We start from the raw sequence: 17,869 nt of genomic DNA, 5'->3' as shown, positions 1-17,869 counted from the left end.
ACTTTTGTGAAGAGCTTAACTTCGAAATTTGCCACTATAATCATATAAATCATAGATCAAAATTTAACCGTTGATTGTTGTTTACATTTACGCTTCATTTTTCTTATCAAATTTTGTTTTTTTCGGATTTTCTTTTTTGAAAACATGATCTATTAGAGGATGCAGGAAAATGAACGATTTGGATTGTTGATATTATGTTCATAGTTTTATGGTTAGTGAAAATATTGCTTGATGTTTATAAAGTTTCTACAAACTATATGACATTGACTCATATTTCAGTTAACCTTAAATATTGAAACGTGATATCAAAGATCGAACTGCTCATCTTCTTACATCCGCCAGATGATCATGTTTTCAAAAAAGAAAATTTTAAAAATGAAATTAAGTAAGAATAATAAAGCGTAAATGACAATCGACGGTTAAATATAAATTTAAGGTTTATGGATTATAGTGTTGGATTTCGAAGCTGACCCCTTCATGAAAGTTGTAAAGCTTGTCACTATGAGTGATTGCATATATTTTTTTTTATTTCTTACACTTCTACAATAATTAGTATTAATTTTATTAATTTTTCCCTCAAATAAAAAACATTATTCATGAGGGTTTGGAGGATGTTAAAAATCTAAATGATAATGTAAGTATAATCATTATCTACTTGTAGAGGAATAATGATGGATCACGAGTGTTTATATATATTCTTTCACATTTTTCATACTTGTATGTTATCTTTTTAGTTCTTGCCTATACAAATACTATACTAGTTTATTTTAATTTTGGACAACAACATGTTAAGTAAAATTTATCCTAGTAATGATAAATGATAATAAGGAACTCTCATACTAAAAATAAATAATGACTAAAACTTTTTTTTTTAACTTATATAGAATAATAATACAAAACTATATATTTAATACAAAATATATTGTATATATTAATATGGCTATTGTATTTTATAATAAATCTTTTAGTATTTAAAATTACCAAAATAATTTTTTTCTTAACGGGTCAAAATGGGTTATCCATGTGTTACCCGCGTATATACCCATTAACAACCTATTATTAACAGGTTCTTAACGGGTCACCCGATAATAACCCGATTAGTTATCTTGTTGACTCGAAACTCGCTATTTTTGCGTCGTGTTAGAAACTGTCGGGTCTACACATCCCATACCATACTTAAACCACTTGGCTTCGAATACCTTAGAGTATGAGTTAACTTTGTTCATACCTTAAGCCTAATTTTCATAAATCAATTCTCAATTTTCTTTTTATTATATAAGCACTACCCCTGACGCCCAATTGTATACTTAAGTCCTTATCTTAACGCTTAACATATACAAGATTTCATTATTTTACAATCAACCAATTGTATACTCAAGCCCTTCCCCCACAGCTTGACATATACTAGATTTCATTATTTTATATTCATAGCATTCTCCAGCCCTTGAATATATACACAACTCTACAACCCAACTCTTGAACACAACAATATTTTTTCTTGCTTTGCAATGCTTATTCATATGTACTGCATCATTGACGACAATAATCACTTGCTCTATTTACAGCACTAATAAAAATAGTTAGTAACCAAAATAATATTACACTATCAATAACAAAGTAATGATAGCTAACAACAATATAAATGAGAAAATATCACTTTTAACAATTGTTTCCTGTTGTTGATCGTCCTTCGGATGACAATTTCCATTAGGTTTCTATCTTGCTTTGTTTCTCTAAATAATTCATTTTCTTTATTTTTTTTTCTTCAGACCAAAACCCTTTCACTTTAGTTTAAACGAGAAAATATGCCCGCGCATTGCTACGAGATTGAATGCATCACCTTGAATTGCATGAATAAGACACATTTTACCTGAATAAATTTAACACAATCATGAATGAACAGAAGGATAGATGAGTGAATGTGGTCGGCAGGATATGCAGTTTTGTTTTTATATACATTCAACTTAGTTGACATGAAAAGACATTGTACAATTAACAGGACGAAACTGAACGTTCTGTTTCCCTAATAAATAGAAGAAACAGAAGCAACATGCAGTACACACAAATCTTGCCCAGGTAGTCAAGGTGGCAAAATATATATCCTGTAGGTTAGGCACATGTTTTAGCAGTCGACAAAAAAACATAAAAACGGTTTCGTTCTTATTCTAGCATCTAAGTTTTCAAGCACAAACGTGCAAAGCAAAAAACATGCAGGACGCCTGCTTCCATAAGAAACAAAAGTCTGAGTAGTGTATTTTAGTTTTGAGAACATGCATGTATTTTCTAACAGCGAAAACATGAGCAAATATGATTGAGCAGAAAGATATAATGGGCAGAAACATGAGAGTGAAAAATCCAAACCTCAAGAATATGATTGTATTACAGCAAATATGATTGGTCGTACTCGAGGATCAAATGGGGACTTGAGATTTTGGTAACTGTGTAGAAGAAAAAGAACATCAATGGAACATTCCTCGAAACCAACCCTCAAACCCATCCAAATCAGATCAACTAATCAACCAAATTAACCCAATTAATAACCCTAAATTTACTCAACCAAAATTGCACAATCAATAATCCTCAAGGATAAGATTATTTTTAACTATACACAAATTCACATGCTAGTCATTTGATACATTTAACTAATTCTACAAGTTGTATTTCTGTAAATGGGAATGAAAATGTAACTTTTGGTCTTATACTTTCAGAACTAATACACATCTCAAATGTGGGAGTGTCAAAAGTTGTTTCATTTATTTCATTCCAAAGAAATTTTTTGTTCGGACACATTCGAACAAAATACTCTCTGATTGACACTCACTTAAACACCTTAGAAGAACTCACGTTTCTCTACTTGAAAAGGAGTTTAGGGATATGAAAAAACTACTTAATACCAAAAACATAAACCACAATCAATACAATCAATAACTAAACTAACACTATATTCAACAATTTATCAAAGGGGTGTGCTATCCACACACCCCAATTACTTCCCACATACCCCTTGTTAATTTCTGTTTGTTGATCTTCTTCAATTCATCCAATCCGACAACCGAAAATTAGAAGGGTGTGTGAGAAGTAAAATGGGGTGTGTGGATATCACACCCCTTTATAAAAAACACCATCAAATTAAACACCTTTAAACCATAAAAACCAAAGGAACAAACCAAACAATTAATGAGTGGTGAGTGTAGACTTTCTAGCATTCAGGGCACCAATTATCCTAACAGAGAACGTGTTTTGGTCCTCCTCCTTTGCCATTTCCTCCTCATCCGTTAAATCCTCATCACCTGCATGTTCCAACGCTGTCTCGAGAATTAGTGCAAATACATCCATATATAATAAGCAAACACACGAATGCCTGAAAACACTAAAAGTCTAATATATCCTTGCATTTATATTTGAATTTAGAGTACATGGAAATCACATCAACAAATCAAAGCCCTGAATTTTTATCATCCTGAACTGGAAAATTTGTAAAATCAAAAAAATTTCGCAACATCAAAATAATTATAAATTAAACCCCCCATTCTCTTATAGCTGATAATCAAAACCAAATTAGTAAATTACTCAACTAAAAGCCTTTTCTCAACGAAAACATAGAAGGCAAGCTTGAGTCCTAAGAATCCAAAACCACGTCAAATGGAGGAAAATGATATATCATAATCAAATACTCATATACTAATAGCAAATTTTTCCTTAATTTATCTAATTATAGAAATAAAAAAAATTAGATCAAGAAAACCAAGAGCTAGATACAATTTTGATGCAAAGAAAGCAAAGTTAGAATACCAAGAGCTAGATTATGCTATTAAATCAGAGAAAACTGAGATGCAATGGAATGTATACAAATCGAATCCAAGAAAGCAAACCAAAACCCTTACTGTCTGAGAGAAATTGGGATAGAATATCGTAGAGAGAAAGCAAGAGGAGAGATATACCTGGCTCTAGTTGGAATTGTTGGTGATGAATGTTTGGAGAGAAGCTTTACCTCTCACTGGCTTTTGATTCCTGTTGCAACAACAGACACATCGCTTGTGACAGTTTCCAAAGGGAATTTTGAATTCAAAATTCAACAACCTGAACCATAATGAATTCACAATTTAGTTCCATCAATATGAAAGACATACCAAACTGTCAACAAACTAACAAAAGTAAACATGAACGTCCCTAGAAATAGCCCAACGGTAGGATTATGTAGTCCAACTGTGCTGAACTAAATAAGAAAAAATTCAAGTGATCATAGCTAATCTAGAGCTTTCTTCGCTCCCAAACACAGCAAGAATCAGAACGTACGTCGTCAATTTCAAGAAATTCATAGAAAGAAAGAAAGAAAATGATAGAGTTGTGATAGGAGCATATTTATGCAACTTAGTTAGCTTGTTTCTTGGCATTTACTTAGTTTAATTCTAGTTATTTTAATACTTTAAGCTATTTTCGTGTCTTTGTAGGTTCAAATAACAAAGTTGGCAACAAAGTGCTATTTGGAGCATTTTGGAGCATTTTTGGGCCAAGATTGGATAGTGCAAGCATGGAGACATGAGGATGGATGTTTTTGAAAATTAGAAGGCTAGAAATCAGCATGTGTGTGCAAGTGTGTTGACCGACAACTACAAACATCCATCCACTACACCCATTACATCCACTCATTACCAAACACTCATCCACTACACCCATTACATCCACTCATTACCAAACATCCATCCACTACACCCATTACATCCACTCATTACCAAACACTCATCCACTACACCCATTACATCCACTCATTACCAAACATTCACCCATTACACCCATTACATCCACTCATTACCACAACACTCACCCACTACACCCATTACATCCACTCATTACCAAACATTCACCCATTACATCCATTACATCCACTCATTACCACAACATACACCACTACCACCTTAATTAGATGGTGGTCCTCTCCCTAGCCTATAAATACATCCACCCTTCACCATAAGAAGGGGAGAAAAAGATCCATCAAAAGACACTACATTCACATCTCACAACTCCATACACTTACACTTTCATTCCTTGGCCGAGAGAACACAATCCACCCATCCACCCTTCACCATAACTACCTATATCCATCCACCACCATAATTTACCACTCATCCATAAAACCACACCTTGTGCCGCAACAAAGAGAAGAAGGAGGACCCTTGGACGTGCTTACCATTCAAGTTGGATTGTTGGAGCGTTTTTAGGTGTTTTCATTCTTTGTTTTCAATATCTAAATTTGTTTATCTTGGCTTTGTGAGTATGAGGAGCTAAACCCCACTTAGCTAGGGGGGAATTCAAAGCCATGAACATACTTGCAATATGAATTGATTACCTTCAGTTGTGATTTCATAAGTTGTGAATTCAATTTGTTTAACTGCTTGATTAATAACTTATTCGTGTATGTTTATTAAGAGTGCACACTTAGTTTGCATGCATGAATATGATGCTAGAGTACAAGGGAGTTTCACCTAATAGTTACAAACTTATATTCACAAGTAGTGGAGGTCGCTTATAAACGATCGCGTTAAATGAATTCTTGGAAGGAGTTTCATGCTCATCATAGTAACAAATGCCTCGTCAATACTTATAGTTTTCATAATGCTTAATGATCTTTGATTGTATCTTTATTGTGCTGTTCACGTAAAGGACTTTTGAAGAATGCTTGAATTGTTGTATGTGCTTTCCCATCCAATTCAATAACTTAAGGAGAACTTGAAGGTTAATTTAAGCGGACTTAATTAACCTGGGTTGTTGAGTTTCATGATTTATCGAAAGAACAACTGAAAATTGGTTTATGTGCAAGTGCATCATGTGTGGAGAAGAACCCTCTAGCTAGCCCATCATCCATAGTTTACCCAAATTCGTCCAAAATCTGTTTTAGTTTACAATCTGTTTGTTTTGTTTTCAAATTCGTCAAAATCAAATCCCCCTTTACTTTAAAGTGTTTTATTAGTCAAAATCTGTTTTGATTTGTGTTTTTAAGTGTCTTGAGTCAAGTTAGAACCTAATTTCGTCCAAAACCATCCCTAGAGTCAGTTTAGAGTCTAATTCATTGTTTTAAGCAGTTTTGAGTCTTTTAAACTAGTTTTGAGTCTTTTTAGTTTGTATTGCATCTTTTGAGTCTAGTTTGGTGTTTTAAACTTAATTTTACGTTTTTCAGTCAGTTTCTAGTGTTTTTGCAATCCCTCATAATCCCCGGCCTAGAACGATCCCTACTTACATTCTTTATTACAATTGATAAAAGAGGGTTAAATTTGTGTGTTAAGATAATTTTTGCATCAAATTTTTGGCGCCGTTGCTGGGGATTAGCAATTTTGCTAATCCCTTGTTATTTCTTTTTGTTTATTTTCATGTGTTTTTGTTCGTAGTTGCTGACTTTACTTGTTTTCTTGTTTTAGGTGGTTTATGACTCGAAGTTCTCAACCTATTCATAAGCACATCCGTGACTTTGACGACGATTTTGAACGAACTTTGAGACCAGCAAGGAATCAACAAGAACCCCAACCATCTCAACCTGCACCAAATCTTGGAGAAGACAAAGTAGAAGAGCAAGAGTAGTCCACGACACAGGTTGTAGAGGAAGATCCCAACATGGCAGCGGACAATCGAACAATCAAGGAGCTTTCCACTTCAGGATTGGACAATGCCGCTCCCCTATGCATCCAATACCCCATGGCTACCCTAGGGAAGATGGACGAGTTCGAATTGAAATCAAGTTTGTTGCATCACATTCTTAAGTTCCACGGGATGTCCATAGAAGATCCTAATAACCACTTGAAGGAGTTTGAGGTTGTTTGCTCGAGCATGACCCTTTATGAACGTTGATGGGAGCATTATGAAAATGAAGGCTTTTCCCTTTTCTCTCTTAGAAAAGGCTAAAGATTGGTTGTATGAGCTAGCCCCCGGAACTGTCACATCATGAGAGAGTATGAAACGGGCATTTTTGGAGAAGTTTTTCCCAACTTCTCGAGTCATTCTACTACGCAAAAGGATTAGTGGCATTCAGCAAAACCAAGGTGAATCCTTTCCCACTTACTATAAGCATTTTAAAACCCTTGTTGCTTCATGTCCACAACACCAGATGAAGGAGGAACTTCTTCTTCAATATTTCTACGAAGGGCTTCTACCAATTGAACGCCAAATGCTAGACGCCTCAGCGAGAGGAGCTTTGGTGGACAAAACACCCATAGCTGCCAAGACCTTAATTGGTAACCGAGCATTGAATGCTCAACAATATGAAGGCTTTGGTCAAAGGGACACCCCATGGTAGTAAGTGAATGAGGTAAGTTCCACATCCGACATTCAATCGCAATTAGCTAATCTTACTTCCATTGTGTCTCAGATGGCCGAAGGAATGAGGATGAAAGAACCAAGTGTATGTGGTGTGTGCTCTATCCAAGGACATGCCTATGAAAAGTGCCCGTAATTGATTGAAAATGGTGGATAGGAAAATGCCAATGCAATTTGATTTCAAGGCCAAAACTAGCTAAGGAACGATCCATATTCTAATATGTACAATCCAGGTTGGAGTGACCATCCAAATTTCAGGTGGAGGGAGCCCCAACAACCCCAATAACAAGGAGGCTTTAGGCAATAACCTCCGGGCTTTTATACCAAGCAATACGCACCAACAAAAGCCCCACAACAACCTGCCCAAAATACCTCAGGTAGATCTTTAGATAATGAGACACGTCTTAAGTTACTCACCAATTTGTCTCAGGGGCAAGAAAATCAAGCTAAAGCAATGCAAAACCAAGACAAAAGGGTGGACCAAATGGAAAAGCAAATTGGGCATATTGCGGAGTTTGTAGGACAATTCAGAGAGCAAGGTAAGTTGCCTAGTTCAACCGTTGTCAACCCGAAGGGAGGATTCGAATCTGCCAAAGCCATGAGTTTGCGAAATGGAAAACAAGTTGGATCTGATCCCCAATCTTCCAAATCACGTTCCAATGAGGTTGAAGAGTTGATAATTGAAGAGGAGGAGCAAAGCACCCCCACGGCAAGGGTGGAAAGACCTTTGCCGCAGGCCTCAAAAGCTTCTAAACCATTCAATTCGGCCAACAAAGGTAATGAAGTTCCAATTTTGATTAATTCTAATGTTGTTCCTCCAAATGTACCCTTTCCTCATAGGTTTATGCAATCAAAGAAGGAGGAGGCTGAAAAGGATATTTTGGAAACGTTTAGAAAAGTTCAAGTTAATATACCACTTTTGGATGCAATTAAGCAAGTTCCAAAGTATGCCAAATTTTTAAAAGAACTTTGCACAACTAGGAAGAGAATTTCGAGCAAGGAGGTTGTCAAGGTAAGTGAAAATGTCTCAGCTGTTTTACAACGTAAACTGCCCACTAAATGCAAGGATCCGGGAAGTTTTACCATTCCTTGTGTAATTGGTAATACTCATTTTGAATCGGCCATGTTAGACTTAGGTGCATCTATAAATATCATGCCTTATTCAATCTATGCATCTATGTACTTAGGCGAATTGAAAAATGATAGGAGCATAAGTGCATAGCCGCAACAAAGAGAAGAAAGAGGACCCTTGGACGTGCTTGCCATTCAAGTTGGATTGTTGGAGTGTTTTTAGGTGTTTTCATTCTTTGTTTTGAATATCTACATTTGTTTATCTTGGCTTTGTGAGTATGAGGGGCTAAACCCCCCTTAGCTAGGGGGAATTCAAAGCCATGAACATACTTGCAATATGAATTGATTACCTTCAGTTGTGATTTCATAAGTTATGAATTCAATTTGTTTAACTGCTTGATTGATAACTTATTCATGTATGTTTATTAAGAGTGCACACTTAGTTTGCATGCATGAATATGATGCTAGAGTATAAGGGAGTTTCACCTAATAGTTACAAACTTATATTCACAAGTAGTGGAGGTCGCTTATAAACGATCGCGTTAAATGAATTCTTGGCAGGAGTTTCATGCTCATCATAGTAACGAATGCCTCATCAATACTTATAGTTTTCATAATGCTTAATGATCTTTCATTGTATCTTTATTGTGCTGTTCACGTAAAGGACTTTTGAAGAATGCTTGAATTGTTGTATGCGTTTTCCCATCCAATTCAATAACTTAAGGAGAACTTGAAGGTTAATTTAAGCGGACTTAATTAACCTGGGGTGTTGAGTTTCATGATTTATCGAAAGAACAACTGAAAATTGGTTTATGTGCAAGTGTGTCATGTGTGGAGAAGAACGCTCTAGCTAGCCCATCATCCATAGTTTACCCAAATTCGTCCAAAATCTGTTTTAGTTTACAATCTGTTCGTTTGGTTTTCAAATTCGTCAAAATCAAATCCCCCTTTACTTTAAAGTGTTTTATTAGTCAAAATCTATTTTGATTTGTGTTTTTAAGTGTCTTGAGTCAAGTTAGAACCTAATTTCGTCCAAAACCATCCCTAGAGTCAGTTTAGAGTCTAATTCATTGTTTTAAGCAGTTTTGAGTCTTTTAAACTAGTTTTGAGTCTTTTTAGTTTGTATTGCATCTTTTGAGTCTAGTTTGGTGTTTTAAACTTAATTTTAAGTTTTTAAGTCAGTTTCAAGTGTTTTAGCAATCCCTCATAATCTTCGGCATAGAACGATCCCTACTTACATTGTTTACTACAATTGATAAAAGAGGGTTAAATTTGTGTGTTAAGATAATTTTTGCATCAAGTTGTACAAACCTCATATCAATTGGCCTTGATCCTCTAGATTCCCTCATTATTGTAGCAGAAATCAACAAAAGCATATATACAATGACATTTTATCAGCTACTGGTTGGACCACGTTTATTACCTGCCATAAACGGAGAAACATTTTGGTATAAGAATCTGATAAGAATCTCATTCTACAAAAACTTCTTCAGTGTTGCCCTAAACAACTGCAAGCAAGCAAAAAAAATCCCAAGATACATACTTTCATCCAAATCATCCACCACCATTAACAAAACCACACCCTATATCTTCCTTTAGCTAAGATTAAAAGAGTGAACTTATCACCCAAATAAAGTAGGTGGATTAATGAATATGAGTTATTGCCTTGTATATGAAGAGAATAAAATACAAAGTTCATTATAAGCTTAATATACAACACAATGAAGGCACAAGATTACATTAACAGCCGACTTACCATCCATACCATAGAAAATGCATCTAAACGTAGAAAAACATCGTCCTCCATACCTGATGAAATATCTCAGGCTGCAAGGTGTAACCATTTGCAGTTCATTTATCTGCATCCCACAACATGCAGCTTTGCTAATGACCAACGAATTCATACTGCAGCACATAGAGAAAAATGCAACTGCACATAAACTCTTAACTACATCGAAAGTCATGATATCAAAGCAATGATGAAACTTCTTCACATGATATCATTTTGAACCATACCAAAGCATGTGAATTCTATGTGATTTTTTTAAGAGTAAATGTTCATTTTCTATGTTGTATATATCCATGTAACAACGTCAAATCTACTAATTTTGAGAGAAAGAAAAATAATTACAACATTTTTCCATGCATGACCATAATAAATATGACTCATAAATAGTATAGACCTTAAACAAAAGAAAATGCTTAGGAAAATCAAATTTAACAGAGGTCCGTACCTGTAGCAGGGAAAAGAATGGATGTATCGCTTCCCTTTTCTTTTTTGGTCTGAATATATCCCTTCCCTTTAAAGGTTGCACTGCTCAAGAAGTAAACTCATTATGAAGAAAGTATATTCATAAATTAATTAAAAAAAATGAAAGTAAATTATGCATCACGATTTGGACTTAATTTTCTGGCAACTTTTTGCAGTGAAGAAGAGAGCCGGATGGAATAATCGATCAGCTGGGTGAAAAGGATTTAGAGACCCTACCTCCTTCATTCTCTGAGAGCGAAGCCTTCCTCAGGTAGCATCTCCGATAGAGCCGGCGAAATCGGATTGTCGGACCCGCCAAACCCTCTATCAAAGCCCTGGCCGTTCGATTCGGCGTAGATCGACGGAGGAGAGAAGGCCTCTGACTCCGGTTGAGTGGAAGATTGGGGAATCGGCAGTGGAGTCCTTGAGCGACTCAGAGTCGACGAAGGAGTCGAATCGTTGGGAGGAGAGTTGGGGGTCGTAGCCCAAGTAACCGTCGTAGTGCCTCTGTCCCCATCCTCTCCAGCCCATCTGTCCTCCTCCTCTCCTCTCACCACAGCCACACCCAGCTGTCTCTGAGTGAAAAATGGGACCAATCGTCTCTCTCTAATTTGTCAGTCGTTCTGTCCCCCTCCTCTCTCTCTCCCCGAGTAAAGCCTAAGATGCAGCAGCTGAAAATCGAGTCTTAAGCCTGAGTGGCAGTTTTGTAAATAAAGAGAAAGTTGGCTAAAAGCATCCGAGTGGCAGTCTTGTAAATAAATTGAAATGTCTTACAAAACACCGTTCATATGAATAATGTGATTTCCCCTCCTACTTTAGACTAAAGTAACGTATCTCAACTTCCTCTCGCTTTATCTACTCTACCAAAGCCATCTTATTATCCCACCGCCACACCTAAACACACATAAACCCATCTCATCATTAGGCCATCTCCAATGATCTGGGCATAGGGCTATGGGCTCTTTTATAGACCGAAATGAGAAGAAAAACAAATTCATCTCCAATGAAGGTCCAGGTGTCAAAGCCCTTCCCGAAAATGTGCATTATTTTATTCTCGAGGACGTGAAAGAACGGTTTTATCTTTAGACGTTGAGATTGTAGTGTATGTGTGTGTCATATTGAGACTTAGAGGTTATTTGTGGTTTTGGATTAGTGACCTACGTGGACCACACATAAACCACACACATTCCCTTTCTTCTCTCATGTACTCTCTCATCTTTCTCAAACTGTCTCTCTCTTTCCCTTCTTCATACGGACCAGTTTCAAACTCCCCATTTCAAGCACGGATCGAAGCTTTAAAGGTAAGGTTCTTCCTCATTGTAACCTCCTGAGTCTATTGGTACCCTTGTTTGGACGTGAATGCTTTGAAAACCTAAGAAACCCTAACCCCGATTTTGTGCACTGTTCATGCACACGTAAAACCTTATGTTTCAGGGAATTCTAAGGACATAGGAAGCTTAAGGAGGTCCTCACGAGTCTCAGGGTACTTCGTTGGAAGGATTTGGACGTCGGAGGATTAAGATCGACGTGTTTCTAAGTAAGCCGAGCTATCGACCTTTCTCGGGGAAAATCTAGTAGAATTTAAGCCTTGAAACTTGTATAACGTGATTCTACATGAAAGTAAATTATGCATCACGATTTGGACTTAATTTTCTGGCAACTTCGTGCAGTGAAGAAGAGAACCGAATGGAATAATCAATCAGCTGGGTGAAAAGGATTTAGAGACCCTACCTCCTTCATTCTCTGAGAGCGAAGCCCTCCTCAGGTAGCATCTCCGACGGAGCCGGCGAAATTGGATCGTCAGACCCACCAAACCCTCCATTAAAGCCCTTACCGTTCGATTCGGCGTAGATCGACAGAGGAGAGAAGGCCTTCGACACCGGTTGAGTGGAAGATTGGGGAATTGGCAGCATAGTCCTTGAGCGACTCAGAGTCGATGAAGGAGTCGAATCGTTGGGAGGAGAGTCGGGGGTCGGAGCCCAAGTAACCGTCGTAGTGCCTCTGTCCCCATCCTCTCCAGCCCCTCTGTCCTCTTCCTCTCCTCTCACCATAGCCACACCCAGCTGTCTCCGAGTGAAAAATGGGACTGATCGTCTCTCTCCAATTTGTCAGCCGTTCTATCCCCCTCCATTCTCTCTCCCCGAGTAAAGCCTAAGATGCAGGGGCTGAAAATCGGGTCTTAAGCCTAAGTGGCAGTTTTGTAAATAAAGAGAAAGTTGGCTAAAAGCATCCGAGTGGCAGTCTTGTAAATAAACTTAAATGTCTTACAAAACACTGTTCATATGAATAGTGTGATTTCCCCTCCTACTTTAGACTAAAGTAACGTATCTCAACTTCCTATCGCTTTATCTACTCTACCAAAGCCATCTTATTATCCCACCGCCACACCTAAACACACATAAACCCATCTCATCATTAGGCCATCTCCAATGATCTGGGCATAGGGCTATGGGCTCTTTTATAGACCGAAATGAGAAGAAAAACAAATTCATCTCCAATGAAGGTCCAGGTGTCACAGCCCTTCCCAGAAATGTGCATTATTTTATTCTCGAGGACGTAAAAGAACGATTTTATCTTTAGACGTTGAGATTGTAGTGTATGTGTGTGTCATATTGAGACTTAGAGGTTATTTGTGGTTTTGGATTAGTGTTCTACGTGGACCACACATACACCACACTCACTCCATTTCTTCTCTCATGTACCCTTTCATCTTTCTCAGACTCTCTCTCTCTTTCCCTTCTTCATACGGACCAGTTTCGAACTCCCCATTTCAGGCACGGATCGAAGCTTTAAAGTTAAGGTTCTTCCTCATTGTAACCTCCTGAGTCTATTGGTACCCTTGTTTGGACGTGAATGCTTCGAAATCCTGAGAAACCCTAACCCCGATTTTGTGCCCTGTTCATGCACATGTAAAATCTTGTGTTTCAGGGAATTCTAAGGACATAGGAAGCTTAAGGAGGTCCTCACGAGTCTCGGGGTACTTCGTTGGAAGGATTTGGACGTCGGAGGATTGAGATCAACGTGTTTCTAAGTAAGTCGAGCTATCAACCTTTCTCGGGGAAAATCTAGTAGAATTTAAGCCTTGAAACTTGTATAACGTTATTCTACATGTTATTAGCTTCATTTTGGTACCAATTTCATGAAAAATGGTGAAGAAACGAAGGAGAATAGTGGTTTTAAAGTTTTACCCAGAAATCGACGAAGTCACCGGCGACTGGCGACTCACCGGAAAAGAAGGGAGAATATTCCGTTAGTTTTGACGGACTATGCTAACGCCATCAGTTAGGGTTAACAGTTACCGTTGTGTTTTAACAGAAAATTTTGGGGAATATTCCTAACGCGTGGCTGCGCGTCTTGCCGTGCACTCACCGGCGCGTGGCGGCGCGTGAGGGGTCCAAGAATTAATCTGAAAATTTGGGGATGATCCTGAGGTTGTGTACGTCACTGTGGTATATTCATATACCCATTTGGGGTTATGTATGAGAAGTTATTAGCTAGTTTTGCCTATGTGCTTTAAAATAACGTTTTTATAGTTAATTCGCATATAGGTGAGACTTATCCCGAGGATGAGCGTATCCAAGGCAACTCGAGGGCTACGACCCTTTGACTTACCAGTGAGTGGGCTTTTGATTTTCAATATATATTATATACTTGATATTTTCGCAGAAATATGTGTTTAAATGATAGTATGCCATAAATGCCACGCATAAAGTTTATAATTCAAGTATGAATTGGTATGTGATGCTTTATATATATAAATGTGGTGTTGTGGACACTCAGGTAAGCTCAGGTAAGTAGTGTTTCATTATTTAAATCATCGATGATGCGATATGTGATTGAATAATGTTGAGCTCATAAAACTGCACTTAGGGTGATTGTGATTTAGCCATAGATATGGCACATACCTGTTTATTATGTCACCTCCCGCACCATATGCTCATATTGGATCCAATTTAGGTGCACAGTCTTGTTGTACAGACCTTATTTATGGTTCCGACTGGTAGGTGACTAGCGATTTATCGCCCAGCTATTATGTGAGAGTAGTATTGAGCATGATTGTATTACACCCATTATTGTCGTATAGACCTTTTTGTTTGGTTCCTACTCTTATGCAGTATGTTGTTGTATAGGTCATTGTAGTGACTCTGGCTAGAGTGACTTTTGAGCTATGAATTCATCCGTACAGACTACCACAAGGGTTCTGGCTAACATGTTATATTTTTATGAAATTATTCTTACCTGGATTGCTGACTCTATTATATCTTGGCATGGCATACATATGAATATGATTATGTGAAGTATGAATTGAGTTGATAAATTTCATATTTGATTATGTATATGATTATATCTTGATTTTGGGAAAAATTATACATGATTTACAGCGAGGGGTTAGATATGTTAATAAATGTAAAACATTTGTTTTTGCCCACTCACGTTATCTGTTTTGCGCCCCTCCAGGTTATAGGTAAGTTTTAAGTTGCTGAGTGCGAGGACTTTGGCAGTTCTGACACATCTAAATAATTGTAGGACATTCCTGTTATTGTATAACTAGTATTTGTCCTACTGGACTGCACCTAGACTTTCTATGCTCTGATTAGGAGTGTTTACTTCTGTATATTACTCCTAACACTTCCTGTTTAGTAATGCACTCTAGTGGTTGTTTTTAATTATTCATATATTTCTTATCATTATTGCTTTCGCACTGTGCACATGGCTACGTCACTCTCACGTGTTGGCCAACATTCCTTGATCTCGGTCGGGGTGTGTCAGTTTGGTATCAGAGCTTAGGTTTAGCAGTCTTGTATAGTTCTTAAATGTTCTAATCCTTGTGATGTCTTATGTTAGAACTATGACGTCTCGTAGAGAGCCTCGTCACTTAGCTGAGCCTAGTTTCCCTAATATTACTCAATTAAGGGAAGCTATAGTGGCTGCCCTTTAGACTGCTTTCCGTCCGCCCCGAATTAGCAACAAATTAGTAAACATCCTGTAATACTCATTAGCTAACATTATCAGGGCGACGCCGCTCCTTACACCTCAAGACAGTATCAGTACTCCCAGGATCCTCAGTATCAAAGTAGGTACCCTCAGTATCAGGGAGAATCTATGTCTTATCAGCCACATTCAGCCGGAGGATCTCAGTGGTACCAAGGGGGACAGCCCTAGCAGGGAGAGATTGCTGCTAGTAGTGCAAGATCTTCGAGGCAGTTGGGTCAGCAAAGGCAGGGACGTGGTGTTCATGCTAACAGAGGTCGCGGTGGACGACAGCAGAATCAGGGACATATCCACAACATGTCACTGTAAGATGCCCAGAACAATCCTGATTTAATCATGGGTACGTTAAATATTCTTGGTAATTTTTCTAGAGTATTGATTGATTATGGTGCTACACATTCTGTTATTTCTCATACATTTGTTCAAGTGACGCAACCCTATCCTACACCTCTAGGATATGATTTAGAGTTTTCTATGCCTAGAGGGGATAGATGTTTTGTGGATCGGGTATATCCAGGATGTCCAGTGATACTAGAGGATGTTATTCTGCCGGTTAATCTTATGCCGTTGGATATTATGGATTTTGATGTGATTTTTGGCACTGATTAGTTGCACTATAATCGTGCCAAGATATATTGTTATGGAAAGACAGTCACACTTCATTGTCCTGAATTAGCTGAAGTTACATTTGTAGGAGAGCCTAGTAGGGTAGGGCATGATATTATTTCAGCCATGAAAGCAAAAAGATTGTTATCGAAAGGTTGTCAGGGATATTTGGCTCATGTGGTGTTGAATGATGATGCTCCTAGTAGTGTGGAGGATGTTCGTGTGGTCAGATACTTTACGGATGAGTTGCCTGGATTGCCGCCAGATAGAGATGTGGAGTTTATTATTGATCTGCTTCCAGGTACGAATCCTATATCCTTAACTCCTTATAGAATGGCTCATGCTGAATTAAGGGAATTGAAAGTCCAGTTGCAAGAGTTAGTAGATAGAGGTTTTATTCAACCTAATACTTCACCTTGGGGAGCTCCAGTTTTATTGGTGAGGAAGAAAGATGGAACTTTGAGGCTGTGCATTGATTACAGGCAATTGAATTGGGTAACCATTAAGAACCGTTATCCATTGCCTCATATCGATGATTTATTTGATCAACTTAGAGGTGCCTGCGTATTTTCTAAGATTGACTTGAGGGCGGGTTACTACCAGTTGAAGATTAAAAATGAGGATGTCCCTAAAACCGCATTCAGAACTCGATATGGTCATTATGAGTTTCTTGTGATGCCATTCGGGTTAACTAATGCACTAACAGCTTTTATGGATTTAATGAATCGAGTATTCCAGCCATATTTGGACAGATTTGTTATTGTCTTCATTGACGATATTCTGGTATACTCTAAGTCTAAAGCTAAGCATGCTAGACATCTGAAGTTGGTGTTGAGCAGTTTGAGGGAACACCAGCTATATGCTAAGTTTAGCAAATGTGAATTTTGGTTGAATCAAGTGGCATTTTTGGGACATGTCATTTATGCTCAAGGCATTCAAGTGGATTCTCAGAAAGTGGCAGCTGTGGAGAATTGGGAGCAACCTCGAACCGTCACCGAGGTTCGAAGTTTTCTTGGCCTAGCAGGCTACTACAGACGGTTCGTTAAGGATTTTTCAGTGATTGCTTTGCTATTGACGAGGTTGACTAGAAAGGATGTTAAGTTTGAGTGGGATAATAAATGTAAGCAAAGTTTTCAGCAGTTGAAGTACTATCTCACTCATGCATCTGTTCTAGCACTTCCAGATGATAACGGTAATTATGAGGTTTATAGTGATGCTTCTCTGAATGGTTTGGGTTATGTATTGATGCAACATGATAGGGTGATTGCTTATGCTTCGAGATAGTTGAAACCTCATGAGAAGAATTACCCTACACATGATTTGGAGGTAGCAGCTATCATCTTTGCTTTGGAGATTTGGATACATTATCTTTATGGTGAGAAATGTAAGATCTTCACAGATCATAAGAGTCTTCAGTATCTGTTTACTCAGAGAGATCTTAATCTTCGACAACAGATGTGGATTAAGTTACTTAGTGACTATGATTGCACAATTGAGTATCATCTTGGTCGTGCAAATGCTGTGGCGGAGGCACTTAGTAGGAAGACTCTAGCCAGACTTAATGCTATTTATGATTGTCATGTTCTTCTTCTAGTAGATTTGAGGTCAACTGGAGTGGAGTTAAGAGTGGAAGATCGAGAAGAA

The 17,869-nt window shown here is 37.8% G+C and overlaps 1 long non-coding RNA gene across 1 annotated transcript; it reads right to left on the bottom strand.

Moving 5' to 3' along the window:
• Window positions 1–3,826: 3,826 nt before the first annotated feature.
• LOC126627032 (uncharacterized) lies at window positions 3,827–11,018 on the bottom strand. The gene is made up of 3 exons (XR_007624839.1): window positions 10,186–11,018; window positions 9,688–9,799; window positions 3,827–4,011 (listed from the first exon to the last, which is right to left on the bottom strand). It is a non-coding gene; the product is annotated as an uncharacterized LOC126627032 (long non-coding RNA).
• Between the last annotated feature and the right edge of the window lie 6,851 nt (window positions 11,019–17,869).

The sequence above is a fragment of the Malus sylvestris genome, chromosome 6 (assembly GCF_916048215.2).
Source record: "Malus sylvestris chromosome 6, drMalSylv7.2, whole genome shotgun sequence".
Taxonomy (NCBI): Eukaryota; Viridiplantae; Streptophyta; class Magnoliopsida; order Rosales; family Rosaceae; genus Malus; species Malus sylvestris.
This window is presented reverse-complemented; position numbering and strand designations above follow the sequence as displayed.